The sequence below is a fragment of the Condylura cristata genome, unplaced genomic scaffold, assembly GCF_000260355.1.
Source record: "Condylura cristata isolate star-nosed mole 26May11 unplaced genomic scaffold, ConCri1.0 scaffold00030, whole genome shotgun sequence".
Classification (NCBI taxonomy): domain Eukaryota; kingdom Metazoa; phylum Chordata; class Mammalia; order Eulipotyphla; family Talpidae; genus Condylura; species Condylura cristata.
Genome location: NW_004567131.1, coordinates 14,164,728 through 14,187,528, shown reverse-complemented (window position 1 = coordinate 14,187,528; position 22,801 = coordinate 14,164,728). Strand labels below are relative to the sequence as shown.

Here is a 22,801-nt window from a genome sequence, read left to right as displayed (position 1 = left end):
CCCTTGAGGTGGCCCAAATGGTGCAGCAGACCTCTCCTGACCCACCTGCTGCTCCCCTCAGCAGTGTACTTTGTCAGTCGGCCTGCTCTGTTCCCCACTCTGTCTCTGGTGAAGCCTCTCGCCACCCCTGAGCCTCTAGCCTATACCCAGCTCTGTATGCACAAGTAAATAAATCTTTAAAAAAAAAAAAAAGTCTCTGAATGCACTGTGTCATAGAAAAATAGTTGATCCCAACAGTGAGTCCTGGGCAAGCCTGCAAGAGTAACTGGCATCTGGTCAGAAAACCAGGGCAGGAAGCATGGAACTGAGGACCTGAAGAGCCACAGGAGCGAGCCAAGGCATTACCCAGCGTGGGCAGTCAAAGGAAATGAACCCACACAAGGAGCAGCCCAAGACATACTAACTGTAAATTCTAACTTTTCTTAAGGTTGAAAGGTGGTGTGATGAGGGAGAGAAGAATATCAGAATCTTGGGTAGAAATAAGGTAGGAGGGGGCACTATCGTTTGTTGATTCCCCCTGCATAAGGCCATGTGGCTGAAATCTTACATAAATGGTCTCACTTAGTCTTGCAACAACACCTCAAACTGGACATCTCTGTCCCCTTGCTACAGATATCTTCACTGATTTCAGTAGTGCTTTACTCCTCTATAAAGGACATTTACATACACTGTCCCACCTTAATCCTCCCCTTCCTGCTCAATAAGTAGGACAGAAATCCTACTTTTTAAAAAAAGAAACCTAAGCAGCTTGCCAAGGACAGTGGCAAAGCCACTCTGGTTTTTCCATTCTGCTGGAGGCTTGGCACAGCTGATGTAGAGTCAGCCTAATGCCCCTGCACCCCCAGCTGAAGAGCACTTTTTCTCTGTTACCAATAATCAATCTGTTTATCTGTAATCCAGCTGACATAAATGCACATTGGTAACAGCAGCCTTCAGGCAATACCTGGGAGGTCTGGAAAATTCAGTTCCCTCATGTTGGAAGTGTCTAACTATGAGTGCCATCCTCACAGACCTTTTGGGGGTACCTACTATGGCCTGGTGACTTGAAAGACAAGATTCAGTCTGAATACCTTGTCAGATCTATCCACCCAAGTGAAGCAACACCGTCCAAAGAGTCTACAGAATTACTTAGGGAGTACATGGTAGATCTGCCTGGAAAAAAACCAAATCATGATTGCCCAAGTCTCAACAAAACTTAAGGGAAAAAAAAGCAAGTCTCGCTTGGCAACTGTATGAAGACCACACCTTATGCTACACATACCTGGGCTTCATCATTCTTGCATAAGGGAGTTTCAGAATGGCCAATAAAATATGTCAAGATAAACCTCCTTAGAGGTTGAGCACTGTTTTAAAAGTCCCCGGGCAAAGCAGGCCCTGAACATCTCAAAAAACTTACTTTATCAGCCTTCATGAACAAGCTAGTGGTTTGATAAGCTGTAGTTCATTGCCAAGAGAAAACCAAAGAATACTCAGCCACGTGGGTATTCATACATTGAAATCCACTCCCCCTCAAAGAGCTACTGCCAGAATTACTACCAGTCCAAGAAGTACAGGCGACTATTCCATTTACCCTGTCTTTCCAGATTCGATCACTTTCTGATCAAGGATGCTCTTTTCTCAGAGATCTGAAATAAACCTTAGCCATTTGCTCTCTCATACATGAAACTTGCTCAAGTCTCAACAGTATTCAAGTCCAAGCCCACACTATAAACAACTCTGTTGAAAAATAAACACTACTTAAGGCAATAGGCCAAAGACTACAGAAAAAGTTTAGTATAACTCTAAGGGAGAAGAAAAAGGCAAAACCAAGCTGACATTTCTGTCTCTCTCATTACCTTTACCAAAAAAGCTACCCACCTGGAAATCAAAAGAGTAATAATTGAACCAAGGTTACCCACGACTCCATGCTTAACCCACCACATACCTATATGATGAAGCCAAGCATTTAAGGTCCTCGAGCTCCTATTTTTCCTGTATAAAATAGAGACAACAATGGCTGTGTCTTATTTACTCTACAACAATGTATGATGTACAGAAGATTAACAAGATACTGTCTGTAAACAGACTTTGATCTCCTCCAAGATAGGGTACTATGTCAATTTCAAGCAGTGTTATTACCACATTTTAACACACATGAGACTTGAACAGCCACTGACCAATAAAGAACTGGTAATCATGAGGTGGAAACAGAGCAGGATACAACACAAGAGCGGAAATGCAAGAGGTATGATCAGAGTGAAAACAGCGGACTTACATCTGGTCAACAGAAGAACTCAGTGAAACAGGAGCAAAGTGTTTATCCAAGGAGAAAAGTCGATGGCAGGACAACCTGACCCGATTCTTGGAAATCAGTGACCAGATCAGAAATTAAAATAATGTGAACGGGATGTTCATTGAAGAAGCTCCTAAAATTCCCTTTTCTCTAATAAAGAGTTAAGGAAAAGCTGGCAAATCATTCCCATTTCGACTCTATCTATTCTAGGGGTTCACTGACCATTATACAATTTTCACTTTCCCCTAGATTTTAATATAATGTGAATGTTCTTTATAATTTCCAGTTCCTTATTTGATATATATTCTACATATCGTTGTGCCATGTTCTGTTTTTTCCCTTTTTATAACCCCATTCCAATGCTGATAGATCTTCTAGTATTTTCAGGCAAAGAATATCTCCAAGCAAAATCATTTTTACCAATGTCATTCACTTGGTAATTTACTCAACCAGTGTATATTAAACACCTATTAGGTATCTGAAAGAATCTAACATAATAAATTTGATGAACAGATAAATGTTTAGTGACTTAATCCTAATCATGATTCTACTAGTTCTATTCTTTACAAATGACAAATAACTTCCTTTCATCATTAAAAAAAAAAAAAGTGGGGGGGGGAAGGGAGGGAAATGCACGGGACTATGGTGGTGGCACAGGGGTGATTTGGTGATGGGAAACCCGTGGGGATTAAAAATGGAGATGAAAAAAAAAATGTGAAAAATGATGTAAAAATAAACTTTTTAATAAAAAAAAAAAGTCAAAAAAAAAAAAGCACTACAGCTGCACAATCACATCAGAGCTCTCCAAAAACACAACCAAAACACTCCAGTGTTAATATCCCAAACTTAAGTACTATATCCCTAGGACTAATGGAACCAACCCAAAAATGACACCTCAGAGAACAGGGCAGGTAGGAAGAGCACAGTGGACTGCAGGGGCTTTGGTGACCACACCTGTGGGGAGAAATCCTATACTGTCAGGAAATTAACAAGATTAAAACAAAGTACTTAATTGAAATAGTAATAAATAAAAATAAACAAAACTACACCTCAATATTATATTGTCTATCTCTGGAGCTTCCCCAATTTTAGAATAGCTTGAATCGCATAAAAATATCCATGTAGGGCTCTGCCTGGTGGCACAATGGCTTAAAGCTCCATACTATGAAGTTCTCAGAAGTCACTGCAGCACAAGTTCTATCCCCAGCCAGGGAGCTGACCCACATGGCCTGGCAGACCTCTCCTAGCCCGCCGCTGCTCCCCTCAGCAGTGTGTTTCAGTCCATCTGCCTGTTCTGCTTCCCACTCTGTCTCTGGTGAATCCTCTCACCCACCAATCCTCTAGCCTGTACCCCAGTTCTTTAAGCATAAATAAATAAATCTTTTTTTTTTTTTAATTTCAGGGAAAAAAACTTTGGGTAATTTTGTTCCTAGGGCTCTTTTGGTGGAGCCTGGAAAATCTCAGCACCTGAACACTCACCAGTTTCTTGATAAATACCTCGCAGATTGGTTATTTGATGGCTGGTGACTCCGGCAATAGTCGCAGATCACATTCTAAGCTGATAAGTGAAAACTCAGGGTCTCAGGGTCAAGGTTTCTGTCATTGTGTTTTGGATTGTTTTCCCGGCTCATTAGCTTCCTCTTGCCCACACAGAGGCACAAGCTGCTGTTTTTCTGCCTGTTTACATTCCCTTGGGTTTCCCAGCACTTTATTCCCATACTACCCAAAAGAAGCTCTTGTCATTAACAATCTTGGAGATTTGATGAAGAACAGCATCAGCCCAGCCTATAGAGCTATGCCCCTCTATTCTGAATCTTTGTATTAACAGGAGTAAGAACTGTTACTCTGTTTGAAGAAAGAAACCTAAGCCAGAGAAATAATCAAGGGTAGGATTTGAAATTAATCATCACCCCACCACCAAAAAAAAAAAAAGCCTCTATTCAATTTATTTACCAAATATTTTTGTAGTGTTTACCATGAGCCCTGTGAGTTCTGAGCATTTTGCAAATCTTAAGTTCATTAGTCCTTATAGCATCCCTATTATTATCTCTGTTTTTTAAATGGAGACATGAGTAGTTAAATAACTTGCCCAAAGTCATCTACTTTGAAAGTGGCATATGTGGAAATCAGATCCAAACACCTCTAGAGCTGTGCTACCTGGTAGCTACAACACAAACCACACAGGCAATTAAAAGTTTTCTATGTGTTACATCAAAGGGGAAAAAAGGATTTTTATGCAGGTAAAAAAATGATCAACATTTTAACCCAGAGTATAACAAATGTTGTAGTTTCAACACGTAGTCAACGCAAACTCTACTATTTTACATTCTTTCCACTGTTGTACTAAGCACCTGAAAGTTTGCATTTTACACTCAGAACACAGCCCGATTCTGAACCGTGTGCACCCCCACACACACACCCCAAATCTTTCAAGTGTCCAGTAGTGACATGGAGACACTGACTACCACAGAGCACAGTGCAGCCAAGATTCCAAGTTGCCTTTCCAATAACTTCCTGGAAGAATGTAGAACTTCTCTCCAGAGAATGCTAACCTTGTGTCAGAGACTTGGTAGAAAGTTTCTGGCATCGTGCCACATGCTGGAGTGGGAACAACAGATGCCCCTTCCTTCTTGACGCCGCCTGCCCGGGGAGGTCTGTTTTCCATTGGAGGCCTACTGTGTGCTGTGCTGCCTGCCTCTGACCCCAACATGCTTAACGGCATGTCAACCACAGAACTTCACCGAAAAGAAAGGAACTTTTTGACCCACGCTGGGAACCCAGCAGCTTGAGCTAAAGATACAGCTCAGGAAAATAGAGCTGCATCATCTCCCAGCGTCCTTCACTTCTCAACATCTCCATGTTGTCTTCAGCCCAAAGGATAGGACTGGCCAGTGGTAAAAATCACATGTGCAACATTAAGGCAAGTCTGGAATTAAATCCTGACTCCTCCATTTAGAAGCTAGTGAGCTTGGGTGAGTTTTTCTAACTTCTCCAAATCCTAGTATTCTGGGTGGTGTAAGGTTTTATTGAGCTAGTGCATGTAAATTAGCCCAGAGCACATGTTGAGCATGGACGATGTAGGCATTGAATTTTTATTTATTTATTTATATTTTATGCATACAAGAACTGGGCTGCAGGCCAGAGGTGGGGGGAAGGAGGTGAGAGGATTCACCAGAGACAAAGTGGGAAGCAGGACAGGAGGATTTACTGAAATACACTGCTGAGAGGAGCTGAGGATGAAACTTGAAGAGGTCTCCTGAGTGGTGTGGACACCCAGTGGCTGTTGATAGCTTGATAGCACTGTCTTTAACCCCTGAACCACCGCAGAGATCCCCTAGACACTGATTACTGATTCTGTTCTTCATTGACCATACAGTACTGACCATTGAGGCAATTAACAGAAACTTGACAAATAAAATAAGTTTGTCTTAAGTTAAAGTACTTCAAAAATTAGACTGGGAGGTAAAATATATTTCTTTGATTTTCTGGGTACTTTCTTTTCTCTAATATGTATAAGTCCTATTTGTTAGAAACCAGAGTCACAAGACTGTTAGAACAAAATCCCAAATCAAATAGAATAAACTACTATCTTCAATTACATAAAGATACAAACTTTTATACCTGTCCTTTTCTTTGGTTCCTTGGAAAACTTCATAAACTCTTGTTTATTGCAGAAGAGAATTGCACCTGAAGCAAATAAATATCTGTATTTTGTTCTCTGTTCATTTTAAAGTGATTTTTCAAAATCACTTTGTAATACCCTGATAGATTTTGTGAAAAAATCATGTATCCAATACCCAAACTCCTTATCTGAAATATTACATCTATTTGGTTTGCCTTAGTACAATTCCTGTAAATATATGTATGCTTCCTTAATGCCCTACAAAATTGACAATTTCCAGACTGAGCAGCAATCACACAATCCTATCACATGGGATCATTTGATTCAATCACTAGAACAACTAAGACACTAACTGAAACACAATGGAGCCATTTCTTAGTAATTAATCTAAATTAGTGTCCAACATCCACTATAGTGACTGTATGGATGGAACACTAGAGTCCAGATATTTACTTTAGAGTTAGACTCATCTTCATCCACTAACATGTACATTAGGTAGCACCCATAGAGAACAAAAAAATAAGACAAGATTTTCGCCTTCCTTGCTTGGAATTCAGCATTTTTTAGTGTATCTATATTTTAGAGCAAGAAGATATCTAGGAACAAAATGGCATCCCGAACACTTTCTTTAGGAATCATAACTCTACCTTTATACAAGAAATCTCTCCCTGGCAGGTATTTTTGAAAGCAAATCCATTAGCTATCCTGTTATTTTGTATTAAAGACTTGAATTGAACAATATATAGAAAAATGCATATTTTCTGCATATGTGACTTAGCAGGCCTCATGCTTATGGAAATATGAGCTAGTGATGCTTGAACTACCTTCGTAAAGGATGTAGTTAATGCAAAGCATTGCAGAGAAAGGTAATCCGGTTGCAAAGAGTGCTGGTACAGCCAGAGACGAGGGCAGGTTCAAAGACAAGAAAGTGAAGTGTGATCTGAAATGGGAAGCCATTCCCTGAGTGCTAAAAAAAATCTCAGATAGCATGCAAATGCCATCAAAACACATTGTTTCCAGTAAAAAAAATCATACATCCTATGGCTGGATTTCATAACTTTTACTGGTTCCCTAACAGGATTTGCCTCCTGAGATCATTTCACCATTTAGAAATCCCAGGAAGCGACCACAAAAATATTGAAAGAGCGGATGAGCAGTGGGGCGTGGGCAAAGGAGCAGTTTCACCTATGGCACAGTCATCAGGGGTGCAGAGAGAGCCCATATTTCTGCCAGTCATTAACCAAAGGAGGAAAAGAGTCGAGCAGAGATGGATTGAATGAGTTCTTTCTGAGATGGTGGCGATATAAATCAGGCACACTTATAAGCAGGCAAAGCAGCGACAGTGAAAGAATTATTTCAACAGAAATAAAGGAGGAACCAATTCAAACATGATGATCCCAAGTGCAAGGCAGGGATTTTCTGTCTTTTTGCAGTTCCCAAAGAAAGTCCAACAGATCCTTTCTAAATCATTTTTCTCTACTCCTTTCCTCTATTACTATGCTGTGTGAATTTGCCTTTTCCTTACCATGTCTTCTCATGAGAGCTTCAGGGTCAAGAGATTCCTAGCCAAGAGACTAAAACAGAATCATCTCATTCCCCAGCAGCTGCAGATGAAAATTGGTAATAAAACTAGGTACAGTTCCCAGAGGAGACGCTGGAGAAGCAAGCTGACTAAGGAGTCACACATGAGATGGTGCCCACATCTATGCCACATCAAAACCAGTAGCATCAACCATCTCAGGCTGAAAGCATCACTGCTCTGAGGCCATGTTTCTTTTGGCGGGCTGTGTACCTGCCTCAGTAATAATATGTGGACTCTTTTAATGAAATAAACAGATGAATAAATCCTTCCTCTTGTCTACAACCTCTGCGGATTCTGATCCAGTATGGAGAGAAAACTTTCCTCTTTACAAGCCCCTCAGTCAGAAGTTGTACAACCCAACAAAACTATGGATAAACATGTGTTTGGAAATGCTAATTATGCACAAATATATATGTCGATAAATCACTCAACAAAATATGACAATGAAACAATTTCTGAACATTGTTCTGCAACAATGAAATAGAATTCAAAATTTTGAAATCACTAATTTTTACACCTTGCTTCAGCACAGTTCTATTGTTTGTTCTATGTGGGTCTTTAGGAATGAAAGACATTCTTAAACACTCAGTCTTATTTGGAGAAGGCAAAGAAACTGATGTGAACAAATGCCTTGACACAGGTCAACATGGGGTGCTGCTGGAGCAAACAGTAGGGGTGTTCAAGATCTGGTGGAGAGGGATAGTTTCAAGGAAGGTTTTCTGGAGCAGTTGACAACTGCCATCAGGCAGAGAGGTCAGCCAAGACGCAAGATGATGAGAGAGAGTTTGGAGGGCTGACACTGCACCACAGTTGATTGGTGACAGTTGGAACCTCAGATATTGACCCAGGCCATATAAAATTCTTTGTGGAGGCATCCTATGACTTTGGGAGGCTATAATGAAGAAATGGGGAGCTCAGTTTAACAGGGAATGTAATCATATTTGCACTGCAGAAAATTCACTCTGGCAGCTCTCTGCAGATAATTGAAGTATACTGGGATGAAAGACAAAGAGACCTGTTAGGACACTGTTGGAAAAATCTAGGTTTTAAAAAATGATGAGGGTTTGAACTAAAGCCATAAGGATAGTTCTTCAGGTAACAGCAACAGGATTTTATGACCAATTAGAGGTGAGTGAGGAAGAATTGTGGACAGCAGCCAGGTTCTAGTTTGGGTATCAGGATGGCTCATGGTACTATTCGCCATAATAAGAAAATACATAACAGTTCCTTCATTCTGCCTGTGGCTCTTTGTGACCTCTCAGTGACCCGTTTCTCTCAGCTTCAGCAAGCACCACAGAAGCTCTGGCTCATATCTCACCCAGCCTACTCCCTTCAGCAATTTGGGTCTACTCCTTCTTTCTTCAAAAGGTGAAAATTAAGAAGACCTTCTCACCATGGGAGGCATAAATCTGGGGCATAAATCAACCAACCCACCAAACTAGATACATAATCTAGAGTTTCTAACCTGAAGCAGTGTGAATCCCCAGTGGCAGGGTCTTAAATGGAGAAATCTACCTCTTCTACCTGCACAAATGTTTATAGAAGCTGGGTCCCAAATTCACTGTTTGAACAAATTAAATCAAATTTGTATCTTCCTATGAGGTATATGGCCAAAAAATAATGAAGAGAAAATAGACCATGAAATAAATGTGTGCAATAAAAAAAATGGTATGCACCTTAGAAAATATGGCTGACCCCAGAGTAGTTTGTGACATTTGAGAGGGCAGACTCCTTCATGGGCCCCACTCATCAGTTTTTATTATGCTAGAATCCTGGCTCAATCTGTTTCCACTTGTTAAAATGTCTAGATGCACTTCCCCATTCTGGTTTAGGAACTGGTCATTCAAAATGATGACTGCACCCCACACAAAGGTGAAAGATTAGGGGAAAAGAGATGTCTCCTGACACCTTCACTTCCTTCTCAGTGGGAAGGCAGATATTAATACCTAGCTGGCAGCAGCATTTGGAAGGATTAATGAGTGTTTGTAAAGCACTCTCAGGTCTGAAGATGAAAGGCATTCTATGAACACACCGTCTAATTGATGTTTGTTATTTTGAATGTTTCACGAAAGGACTTTTCTCCATATAAATGAACTCTCATGTTGAAGCTTTGAGAAAGACTTAGAATTGAAGAGTCTCAAGTGTGGTCTTCTACCAACTTTTTCCCCCCAGCAGTCATTTCAAACATGGCAATTTCCCACTCAGTAGTGATTATCCCTGCTTAGGCAGAATTTTGACTTCAGGTGTTCTCATCCTTAGACTGAATCTATTTACAGCCAAAACAACCATTTAATTCCATTTCTTTGGAAGTAAATTAAATGATGGATAAGTAAATAAATAAGCTCAAACCTTCAAAGGGCTAAATGATCTACTTTTCAAGCTATTGTTAAGCCATGTTAAAATAATTTTGTTTTTATTGTACATTAGAAATAAATTGGTGATCAAACATTTGGATGTTGGACTCTATATTTGGTTTAGTTTGGCTTCATTGTCTAAGGCTCAAGGAAGAATCAAGTCGGTTCATTCATGTTCCAAGAAAGACACTGTTGCAGGTTAAAACTTAGAAGCACTATAGAACAGTAGTTATGGAATAAGTAACAGCTTATTGTCCCACTTGGCCAGATGTCTAACCATCCCAGCCCAGGAGGAGAATTCCTTGCTGTAAGACATGGGCAGGAAGGCAGCGGACACCGCCCTACCTCTGAGTGGAGGAAAACTGACTCCTCAAACGGCTTGCTTACCTAGCCCCAAACAATCAACAATCTTCCTTCTCTACGCTTTCTGTTCTCCATAATAATTCATAGTCTTTAGGCCCGAACACGGACCTCCTACATTCTCAGTGAAGCCAGAGTGCTCAGTTCCTGAAATCAGCAGATAAAAATTAAAGGATATTAGTAATCACAGCTGAAATATTACTCTTGTCCAGATCTCTTTGACGGTGCCAATAGCTAAACAAGCAGAGGTAGACTAAAGAATGGAACTTGTCAACCAAATCTAATTCCAACCTGACACAGGCCAGCTCTTCGACCATTTCTGAAAAGAAGATTCTTCAGGAAGTCTCTTGAAAATTCACAGCTTTATCTGTCACATCTCTGTCTCAAAAGAAAAATTTGAGGCTTACTTTTGGCACATGGTGGCTACATCTCTGAGTGAAAGCAAAAGGCCATCACCTTGTCTCCGATCTGGGTAGTCCTGCACTATTATGAAACCCAGGTTGCCTCATTTACCAAAAGAAGATTCAAGAAGAAATGAAAGATGGAGGCAAAGTTCACCCGCTGTGCTAAAAACCACCCGATGTCTTTCATGAGCACAGCCTCCATTTTCAGCCCCACCTGCCAACCCAGAAACAGAAACCCCCCCAGGCCTTGCCTCTGTTAAGGTTATCTCATTCCGAGATCCCTCTGGGTTTCTTTCAACATGATTTTTACCTTTAAAAGCATTTTTTGATGGAGGGAATGAGTGCACAACATGTCCACTGGGCATTTCTTGCCTCCTAAAGATGCCCTGAATCTTGAGCCAGAATTCAACCCAAGACAGAATTTTATCCCAAGCTGGAAATAAACTGGGGGACACTTAGAACAGCACTTAGCACTTTGGGGCTCCAGGTCAGCTACACATACACACAGCACAGAAAAAAACAACCCGGGGCTATTTGAGGAATCCAAGCAAATCAAGCTCCATCCTGAAATCAGGTTTTTAAAAATAAAATTAAATGAGCAGCAGAGCAGTGGTCATCTATTATAAAGTACGCCATTGACAGTAAAAGCTTTGTTATCGGATGAGTTGGGGGAGTGGCTGCTGGCCAGCTAAAAATTCTGGTTAGCTAAGGCTTTATTCAGATTGCCCCAGGGGTCTTGCCTCTTATCTCTTCTCTAGCTCTCCCAGTTATAAATGGAAGAAAGTGGGTCTGGTTTGTGTGCCAGTCACCATTTAAAGTTTATGGAAAATAGAAAATTAATTTTGCCTTTTCAAAAGCAACAGCAAGAGTAGATGTAATCCCTTAGCCATGCTGCCTGGCCCCCCAGCCACAGATTGTGCCTGTTCTAGTCAGTTCTAGGTAGTTACCAGTAAAAAGTGACAGGGTTGCTGGGTTTTTAACATCTCTGGTACTTTGTGGTTGATTTCACTGCCAAATCAGGGTTGACTTCTTCATAAATAATGTTAAAATTGTAGATTATTGAAGAAACAAGAATAGAAAAAGTGAACCCCAGAGAGCAGAGCAGATTAACAGGAAGCCCAGCTGGGTGTGCAAATATTGGGGTTGTCAGAATATAAGGATGCATTTTGCACCAAAAACAGCAAAAAGTACACCATGACTTTTCCAACCACACACTAGCTCTCCTACCTTTACTAATTATTACCCATCTGGACTTTGCTCCCTGGCTTTCAGTTTTCTGATGTGTGAAATGAGAGTAGTAATCTAGGAAACTTCTACAATCCCCTTCCAACGCAGATTCTCAGTATATTTCCAAAAGAGAAAATGGTCGACTCTGGCTCATCCTCCATGAGGCTCCAAATGGGTATCGTCACAGCCATCCTGACCAAAGAAAGACCTTCAACTTACTCCCCTGAAAAAGAAAGTTGGTTTCAGTTCAGGCTAGTGACATTGGACCTGGACCATCCATGTTCACGATGATCAGTGTTGTTCTCTCCTTTTTGGGAGGCCCTCATCAAAAGTTGGCTTGGCTTCTTTTTTTGAAACCAGGACACACCATGTGAAAGTCACAGTAAGTGGAGCTGGAAGTATGAGCAGGCCCGCGTTTTATTCCACCCCCAGCAAACCCAATGTGCAGCCTCTGAGTTTCCCACCAACTCAGAACAGGACAGGGATTCCAGGCAGCTCAGTCACACATAGTATAGGCACTGACTCTGAAGACTTGTTAAAATGTCTTGGTTTTGAAGTCCAGTGTTTTGTTTATTGTGTGACTTTGGGCAAATGACTCAAACTCTCTAGATCTGAACTTCCTTTTGTAGATCTCATTAATTACCTTTTGGAATGATAATGAAGGTTAAATGGAATAATATATAAAGTGCAACACACTCTCAATCCTAAAGCATAACTACTGGGATTCCATTGAGGGAACTGGGGGGTACAGGGAGTGACTTCTGCAAACCCCTAGAATATGTTGGCAGGAAACCACCTTGCATTGGCCAGAGAGGGATCCAAATTTTCTCACAGGCCTCCTGTTTATGAATCTAGGGAGGAATTTCTCCTCTGCAGGGAAGATTAAGGGGAAAAACGGGGCAAGGTTCCCTTTGTCAAGGGCCTAAACTGACTCATTCCTTCTGGCTAAAGAGCAGGACTGAGAAGAACTTTAGGAATGAAGGGAATTAACTCATGAAGTACTTGTAGCAACAGGAAGATAGAAAGCAACAGATGCAGGTAAGATTCAAAAAAAAAAACCCCAGGATCACTATTTAGACCAGGTGAGACACACCAGCTAGTGAACACAGGGGCCACGGGTACTGTCAAAGTCATTGATTTGCCTTCCTACATAAAAGGAAGAATAGGGGGAAAACGGAGATTAACCCAGTGACAGTAAGCATTGCTGTGGTGGATGCTTAAACTGCCACCTCCCGAAAGGTGATAGCTAGACGTGTCCTTTCAATAACAGTGTCAGCCTCCATAAGCAACAGATTCATTCCATCTCAGTCAGCCAACACCTGAAGAAGAGGAGAAAAAGCCAGAAAGGGGGTTCAGTGGCAACTCTCCTATTGATCTCCATGACTTCCAGTGAGGGTCCACTGAAGATTCACCCCGCTAGACTTTCAGGGATTTCATCTTTTTGCAGACCCCAAAGGAAAAAAGTCTGAACACTGAGTGTTCTCTACACTTCGGTGCTGTCTTTCGTCTGTGTGACTATCTATCATTAAAGATAATGGATTAAAGGATCATATCATTAAGTTGAAAAGAGAGGTCATTATTTGTTACACCATATCACTTTAAAGGGAATACTTGGAACAAAGAGCAATGACTACAAGTAATTAGACTGGGGACTCAACTGCAGCAGACATGTTATTGGGGACCCTATGCTGGGTAGTAGAGTAGACAGGCCTGGGGCCATTTCCCAGTTGGGGGCAAACAAAATGGATTCTTCTATCATTGCTCATACTAGCATGAAAGTCCAAGACCTAGGCTCCCAGCTAATTTGAAAGTTTATCATGGATATTGAAAAAGCCACTCCTTTCTCAGAGTCCTGGTGGCATCACTGAACACTGGTGAGGCTGCACTGAAATGACTCCTTAGCTTGGTGGTAGCCAACCAGGGCCAGCAGAACCCATGACCTGAATTCTGATTCAGCCCTGGCTCTATATATTAATAATTATATGACTTTGGGACACTTCTATAGAACTGGTTATAAAAATAAAAGCATCTACATCATAAGATTTGGGGGAAATTAAATAAATTAGTGCACTAAGCATTCTGTGTGAACACCAAAGTGACAGTAAGAAGGACTCTGCCTTCAGTGAGGTTTCAATCTAATAAGTGGAGCAGGCATATTTGGTAGGAATATATTTGCATTAAAAGAATAAGATAGATAACAAAAAAAAAAAAGAATAAAATAGGCCCTCCCTGGTGGCGCAGTGGGTTACAGCACAGCACTAAGAAGCTAAAGTACATCAGCATGATGAGTTTAATCCCCGCCTCCCCCAGAGGTGACCCACATGGCACAGCAGATCTCTCCTGACCCACCCACTGCTCCCCTCAACAGTGTACCTCGACAATCTGCCTGTTCTGCTCCCCACTCTGTCTCTGGTGAATCCTCTCACCCCCCTGCACCTCTGGCCTGTACCCCAGTTCTGTATGCATAAATAAATAAATCTTTTTTTTTTTATAAATCTTTTTTAAAAAATGAGATAAGGGTGTGTGTGCGAGAACGAGAGGGGTGGGGGGAAAAAACTTGTGTCCACAGATTTATTTATAAGAATTTATTCTTAACTAATAGCAACTGCGAGTCCTATTTAAAAAATAAATCACTTTATAGTTATATGAAAGCATGTGCCTGAACATCTTAGATACAGAAATTTATTCACCAAAGTTTATCCTACTAAATGTTTAAGAAAGAAGCAAAGAATGCCGAACAAGAGAGGGAAATGGAGACAGTAGAAGGGCAGTGTCTGTCTGGTGTTGAAAACACAAGTCTCTAGAAGGGAGCACAGATGGCCTTCATTTCGGGACCACCTCCAGCTGGTCTTTCCAGGCCTGCCAGGAGTCCCTCTGAGGGGCATTCCAAAGGCTTGCTCAGCTGTCTCCAGGCTACAGGAAGGAAGCAGAGATGGACTAACAAGTTTGGCCATCACAGCCAGGAGGGGTTTTCTGTGCTCATAGGACCTCACCTGGGCCAGTGATAGCTGCATGTAGCAGCAGTCTTTGGGCGAATGAGTAGAGAAGGACACTTCAACAGCCAGTCACCAAGTGGTAAAGGGGTACAAAGAAATAAACAATCCTCCCCTGGGGAAGTCGAAGAAGGGGTTGTTGTTGAAAAGGGACAGCTTCAGCTGTACAGATGAAAAGAATTCTGGAGATGAATGTGGTGATGGTTGCAAGGCTCTATGAAGATGTGATACCAATGAACTGTCCATTTAAAAATGATGAAAGGCCCTCCCTGGTGCCCCAGGGGTTAATGCACAGCATTATGAAGCTATCCACAGTCACTGCAACATGTGTTCAATCCCCAGCCAGGGAGCTGACCACACAGTGCAGCAGACGTCTCCTGTCTCACTCACCACTCCCCTCAGCAGTGTATTTCAATCAATCTGCCTATTTCCTACTCTGTCTTTGGTGAATCCTATCACCCCCTGCATCTCTGGCCTGTACTCCAGTTCTTGTATACGTAAACAAATAATCTTTTTTTTTTTAAATAAAAATGATAAAGATGCTAAATACTATGTGTGTTTTACTACAATAAAAACATGGGAGGGGACCCATCCCCAGGACTGGAGAGAAAACAGTACAGCAGAGTAGATGGACACTCATGAAGCCAGCTAGAATTCCCATAAGCCTCTGGGGCTTGCAGAGATGTTGGGACAATCATTGCCACAGAAGGCATCTGCTGAAATCAGAGTGGTTGGGATGACAGATCTCTATGGCTTTTGAAGGGAGAAGAAATGTACTCAAAACGCATGATATCATGGAAGAGAAACTGAAAGACATATCAAACTCTTGACAATAATTATATCACAGTAGTAGAATGGTGGATGCTTTTCATTTTTTGCCAGTATCATCACTGCATTTTTTTTAACTGTCTAAAATAAACCTATATTGCTCTTGTCATAAGAAATTTATTAAGCTGTTTTAAAAACCTGTGGCACCAAAACCAAATTCTCTTCTTCAGATTCAAAGTCCACCATTCAATCAATCGCAAGAAGTACTGCCCCAGTATTGCACAGCAGGTAAGAAAAAAGCTAGAAGAAAACATCTCTATAATAATTCATTTTTATTGTGGTACTCCACCCCACCCTACCCCCAACTTCTTGAGAACCATCTAGAACTTGGAGCATTTTCAAAACCACCCCAGAGTTGTTGTTGTTGTTTTTTAACCACCTCAGGTATTTCCTGCCTGAAAAACATTTGAACCTATGTCATCCAACCAGACTGTGAATTCCTTGAGGGCAGAAACTATGCCTTATTCCTCTTTTAAGTACCTTTGGTGTTGAACACATAGACAAGGACTTCATAAGCCTTTGTTGAGAAATGAGTGTTGACTCTCAGTCCTTCCCTGCCATCGGCCTGGTCCCCACATCCCCATGTGTCCTTTGCACCTGCTGGGATGAAGCACCATTTCTTGCTCTTCAAGAAAGACAACAAGCTACATGTTGCTGATCCCCATCTACCCAGGTGCCTGGGTCACTTACCCAGGGTCTGGTGTTTGGAGCACAAGTTCATCAAGAGATGACTCTTAAACCCCCTGTTAGTCTCCACAGGGCTGGCTGCCTGATGGTGTGGTCCATTTAATAATAATACTTAACGCTTAAACTGCCGCTTCTACCAGCCTCTTCAAAGCCTTTTATGATCATTAGCTAATTATGGCACAGCCCTGCCCTGGTGACTACAGTTATAATTCCCACCTTACAGATGGGGAAACTGAGGCAGGTTTTAAGTGAGCTGCCTCAGGCCAGAGTCAGTTTCCGAGCCAGAATTAGAAGTTTGCAGCTAGCTAATTTTGTGTTAAAGCCGCTATGCCCCACGCCCCTTATTCTAAATAAAGGGTTCCTGAGTTAAGTGGGTGGGAAGACTTCCCCACAGGAACCAAGTCTACAGTTTTGAGCGATGAGTGTAATCCATTCAGTCAACACTTCTGTAACTCTCCAGGCTCAAGTTGAGCTCAGCTTCCAAGTGGGATAAAATAAATAAATAAATAAAAATCAACCAAAAGGATAGAAAAAGAAGGTGCCAGGGGGATTTATTTTCTTTTTTTTAGGGGGGGGATTTATTTTCTTAAAGACACTTATCTACTTGCACATGCTTCCCGAGTTTATGTAAAATGCATGTGGCATTTTAGAGTCAATTAAAAGTTATCACCCACTTGTTGATGGGAAGCCCACGGGGATTACAACTGAGATGAAAAAAAATGTACAAAATGATGTAAAAATAAACTTATATAAAAAAATTATCACCCATTTCTGACCCTCTCAACAGCTTTTTCCCAGAATGAGATTTAAGAGACTGAATGAAAAAGAGGAGGCAATGTGATTCAACTTAAAAGCTGGGACTACTCAAAGGTAACAGAAATCATAATAATAACTAGTCATAAATGATTACAAAGATTAACACTTACCGTCTTAGATATCAAAGTGTTAAGTAGGAAATTTTTATTGATTTGTCAGCCAGAAAGTTAAATGACTCAAACTATCCAAAAGAAAACCTTGGGGCTTCCTTGGTAGCACAAGGGGTTAAGTCTCAGCACTATGAAACTCTCCAGCCATTATTATAGCATGAGTTCGATCCCTGGCCAAGGAAGTGACCCACATGGTGCAGCAGCCCTCTCTTGTCTCACTTGCTGCTCCCCTCAGCAGTGTACTTCATCAATCTGCCTGTTCTGCTCCCCTCTCTGTCTCTGGTGCGTCCTCTTATCTGCCTACACCAACAGAATAAAGCCCCACATATGTCATTTAATATGGCACTTTGATCCCTTTTTGTTGTTGCTATTGTTTTTCAATACTGGGACCCAAAACACATGTTTGAAATTCTTAGAAAAACAACTTACCTACCTCAGGGTCCTCTAACTATGAAAGTAAACTGGATACTAATCCCCAGGGCACATCTGGAGTGTGGGATGAGGGTTACTACAGGGTGTCTTCTGGGGGACGCCAGTTTGCTCAGTCTGGAAGGACCATGGGGTTTGGGTCACTGGGAGTTATGAGGGTGTCCCATACTTAGAAAACACAAAGATTTGTGGCTCCGAAGAAGGAAAGTCAGGATACCTGACCAAAGAAGAGGCAAATTAAGGAAATGGCTACATAGCCTTGTAAATAAAGTAATTTTCTGTGGTTCTGCAGCACAACAGCCTTCACCTGAGGTTTTCTGGAGGGAGGAAGAATCTATGAGGATAGCAGGCAGCTCCAACCTAAACCCAGGAAATCTATCTTTCATGTGTTTCAAAATGGAGAAAACTTCTATTGTGTGACAACAAACTGTTAACCATGGACCCTTGTGTTTGACTTTTACAGCTTATAAATACTTCCACTTACAACAACCTGAGAAGGGAAGCCAAATATATCCCATGATCATTACAACATAGCCAAAAACTCCAAACAGAGAATATGTTTTAGGACAAAATTAAGATCTTCCAATTAGGGGACAGGATAACTTGGTTCCCAAAGCAACTGCCAGGAAAAAAATAGAATTAAAATATTTAAGTCATACATTTCCTTAGGCGTAAATTAGAGGTGTTCATGCAGAATAAGGAGTTGAGGGGGTTTTTTGTTTGTTTTGTTTTTATGGAATTAACTATTGGAATTAAAGTAATTAAATGCTATTAGCTTAACAGGTCTTGATTATTATAATAGCCCAGGCTTGAACCAGGTAGGCTCAAGGTGGATGTCAGATTCCACATATATTTGGCCTTAAACTTTTTCTTTTCTTGCAGGACTGAGAGGAGTTAAGAAATAAAAACTGGCTGGCTTGGAAAAGAGAAAAGTGCAGTTCTTCCTTCGCCCAGAAGCAGTGCTTTGGATACCAGTGTATGCCTACAGCGCCTGCACCTAATACTTCTCAGACAGAAGCCCCTGCATGGAAATAAGAGGATGAGATCAGAAGTTTGAGAAGATGTGACAGAAAAGAATCATACGAGAAGCACATGTTTCTAGACTTCTCCCCTAAAGAAAGGAACTGAGGCCAGCTGCCCGTGGCCAGCGGGCTCTGGAAGAGATAAAATTTTCTCCATCATCGCTAGACTTGACAGATAAAATACAGAACATCCAGTTAAACTTGAATTTTATTTTTTTAAGTTCATATTTCGATGAAGTACTTTTTCTGACACCATTAATGTTGAGACAGTATTGGATTTCTCCCCTCAGATGCAGCTCCCATAGTCCCCCACCTGTGATCCTTCTCCACGGTCCCTGGTGCACTTCCCTCCCTAGGATGAATTTTAAGTAAGCAATGCATAATCATTTAGGATAAGTATGTCCCAAATGCTCTGCAGGATATACTAAGACGTTTTTTGTCATTTGTCTGCATTTCTAATTTAACTGAATATTTTGTGTGTATGAAATCTGGCAATGCTGATCATAACAAAAGTTCTCAATATAAAAAGTCAAAAATCAGGTAAGAGAAATATGAGTATGCTGCTTAGAGATGTGAAAGTAACAATCACAAGAAACGGACAAAAGAGTTGAAATAGTTTCCTCTAGAAAACAGGAACAGAGGGCATGGAAAGCTGGAGGGGGGGAGGGAGCCTTTTTTCTTAAACCTGAGCAACAGTATTTGCATTTATCATCTATCTACTTGTATAACATAGCAAAAAATAAAATTGTATTTTAAATTTTTTTAAATAAGCAATTATTTTATTTGAGTCCCTTTCTCCCTACCAAAAAAAAAGGCATGCAAAATTGCCAAGTTTCAAGGGAACCCAAGGAAAGGGCAAAAAGAATGGGAGGGAGGGAAAGAGAGAGAGCAGAGGGATAGGAGGGAAGCCTGGAAGAGGAAAAAAAAGAGAAAGTCGCCTGGTCTCCCACTCCTCCCTCTCTGGCCTCTCAGTCTCTCTGCCACAGCTCACATTTGCTATGATAGAAGTGGGGATTAAGAATTTAGCTACAAACTAACAAGTGTTTACAGAATTAAAAACTGGGCAACACAGGGCCTCCTTGGTGGTGCGAGGGGTTAAGTCTCAGTATTATGAAACTATAGCCAGCCACTCAGCAAGAGTTTGGCCAGAAAACTAACCCCACATGATGCAGCAGACCAATCTGGTCTCCCTGACTGCTCCCCTCAGCAGTGTATCTCAATAGATTCACCTGTTCTGCTCCCCACTCTCTGATGAATCCTCTCACCCCCTGACCTCTGGCCAGTACCCCAGTCATTGTGTGCATAAATAAATAAATCTAAAAAAAAAAAACTGGACAACAGAGTTGCCTTTAGTCTTCCCAACACCTTGTGAGTTATTGTTATTGTCATTGTCAGAAGAGGAATTGAGGCTGATGGAGATCAAGTGACTTGCCAGAGGTTGCCTGGCTGGCGAGTGGCAGAGTTGGGATGAGAAGCCAGACCTAATACCCAAACCCCAAGCCTCACCCAAAATGGGGCGTCACTTCCTAAGTGGGATGCTGGACACGAAATTCTGGCAACAGCCCACCTGAAACTCTGGAGACCATAGCTCCTACAAATATCTACATCAGGTCTGTAAAGAATGCCCTTTTTCTGTCTCTTCGCCGTCGCCTGGCGTCTCCTCCATCTCCTTCTAACTCCTTCTGTCATGGTATGAGGGCCAAAAGGGTTCTAATGCCTGGAGATCCAGACACCTTGTTTCCAGGGTTTCACAGTGGGCCCAACCAGGAAGAGAGCACACACCTGTAACTTTACCACCACACTCTCCCCCAGACTGGGCTTCCTCATGAATGTCCCCTGTAATGGGTCCAGATATCGAAGTGTCCCTCAGTTAGTTGCTTTGTCGCTAACTTCTTTCAGGCCTGGGGTTTTGGAAAACCCCTTCTAGAAGGTCCATCACCCATGCACTTAGTGATTCCCACTAAGAGATGGAAAGGGCTTGAAGAGAAACTTTGACCATTACCAGGGAGTGAGGAAGGTTTGCTCTCCCAAACCAGTCCTCTGCCTCAGACCAGAGTGCAGTGGGAAGCCCAAAGAAGGCCGTGGCTCAGAGTTCTGTGCCTGGGTGTATTCAAGCTTACCCTTCCAGACCAACAAGCCTCCAGCGGTCCAAGCTATGGCGACAACAAGGACATCTAAAAGCTGCCACTCAAATTAACACCTTTCATCTCAGCTTTGATGCCTTTCGAGCCACACCCGAGAATGACAAACTACCATATTATCTCACCAGATCTGCATTTGGGGGAATTGTCAAAGTTCTGCTTCCTTCCTCTGGGTTGATAGGGATCCAGGATTGGAAAGAGAAAGAACATTATGACTGGGTGACAGTGGTTGCCATTTTCATCCTTATGATTATTATTTGCAGAAAGCCCAACTGCACATTCAGCAGAGTGGTAAATGCCCAGGAGTCGTGGGGAATGCCCTCTGGTCATCTCAGGGGAAGTCAGCTTGGCTCCCCTCTGCCAACATCAGATAATGGCTAAGATGATAAGTTTCAGCTCCCTGGGCTGGAGCCTCCTCCAGTATTTGATCCCAGTTAGGGATCTGATTCCCCTTAATGGGAGTTCTCTTTGATGTCTGAGATGCTGCTGAGGATAAAGAAGGTGACTGCCGGCTCCTAGCTTCTCCAAGGCCAGCTCACTGGTGACTTTCTTGCAAACTGTTAAAATTACTCCCATCCAAGAAGCCTCCTGTCTTGCAGTCTCTTTCCCAGGGTCTGCATGGAAGTCCATAGTGACATTTTTTAAAACACAACACTGAGGAAACCCTTCCTCTTTTTATAAGCTAAGAACATGTGTCTTTAGCCACCTAGTGAGAGTCCGTCTTCAGAAACCAAAGGCAATGTATTATGATTCTGACTGTGGAAGCTCTGAGAGGCCTCAGTCAAGGCCATGGACAAGAATGTGCTGATCTGATTAACTAGCTGGGGGTCTATGAGGTAGCCTTAATGCTATATAGAGTGCTTGATCACAAATATATTTATGTGGTCACCAGGCGGAGGTCTCCATTTCCCTCTCCTGCAAGTGTGAGTTGGGTAACCCTTCTGAGAAATTGCTAGAGGGGTCGAGACCCAGCTCACAGAGCGCTGCCTGTTGGCCTGCTGTCTTGTTTGTTGAGTCACTGAAAATCCCCAAACTGTCGGGTGATTGGGAACTCCAAAAAGAAAATAGATTTCCGCGAGCTAACCCTTTCCTTCTTGGTGTCTGGCATTTCAAACTGGTCCACTAAATAATGGGGTAGACAGAGTTTATTTTAATCTCTCACCTTCTGGACCAGAAAAGCATTCCCATGTAGTCAAATGCACATACAAATAAACAACATACACATGAGAACAATCTATAGCTTACATGTGAAAACAAGATCAGATCACAGAGCGTGATAGGCCAGGTGGGGTAACTGGCAGAGAGAACATCAAACACCGGGACACAAGCCATCCTGAGCTCCTAGATGTCCTCCTTCAACATAAGGAGGGTTGAGAGAGTTTCATGAATCCCCTTGAGAATGGTTTTTCCCAAGAGGTCACTGCCTTTGCTAAGATCAGGAAGGCTTAGACCAGGCAAGCTAGACAAATCCTCTAATTCTTGCTGCTTAGAAGCAGCAAAACCATGGGGCAAATCCACCACTAGAAATGATGGAATTCTGCCCTGGTTCCTCCCTCCGGAAGAGCATTCTTACAGACTCTGAAGCTTCTAAAGGAGGCAACTGCAATGACCTAAAAAACTCTCAACAGTGTTCTCCAAGGAGACACACATCTCCTTGAGATCTGCTCCCCACTTCTTTAAACCCTGCAAACATCTGCAGCGCCCAGCTCATTGTTCCCTGGGGCGGGCAAGCAGCAGCTCGAGATAGCAGCTCCCTCCCTCTTCCCGGGGAGGGAGGGTAGGAGGCTCAGTCCCAGCAGGTGTCTAGGCCTCACCTTTTCTCCTGGGGCAAAAGGCAAACGCAGGTGCCTCACCACTCCCTCCTTCCTCCTAGTGGGAGTAGGCGGCTAGGGAGCTGTTCCAGCCACTCCCTCGAGGCCCCCCAGGGCTGGTGGCTTAGGGAGGGACCTCTGCT

General features: G+C 42.2%; 1 pseudogene; it reads left to right on the top strand.

Annotated features, from left to right (window-relative positions):
- Nucleotides 1-7,420: 7,420 nt before the first annotated feature.
- On the top strand, nt 7,421-7,657 carry LOC105854231 (annotated as a pseudogene).
- Nucleotides 7,658-22,801: the final 15,144 nt, after the last annotated feature.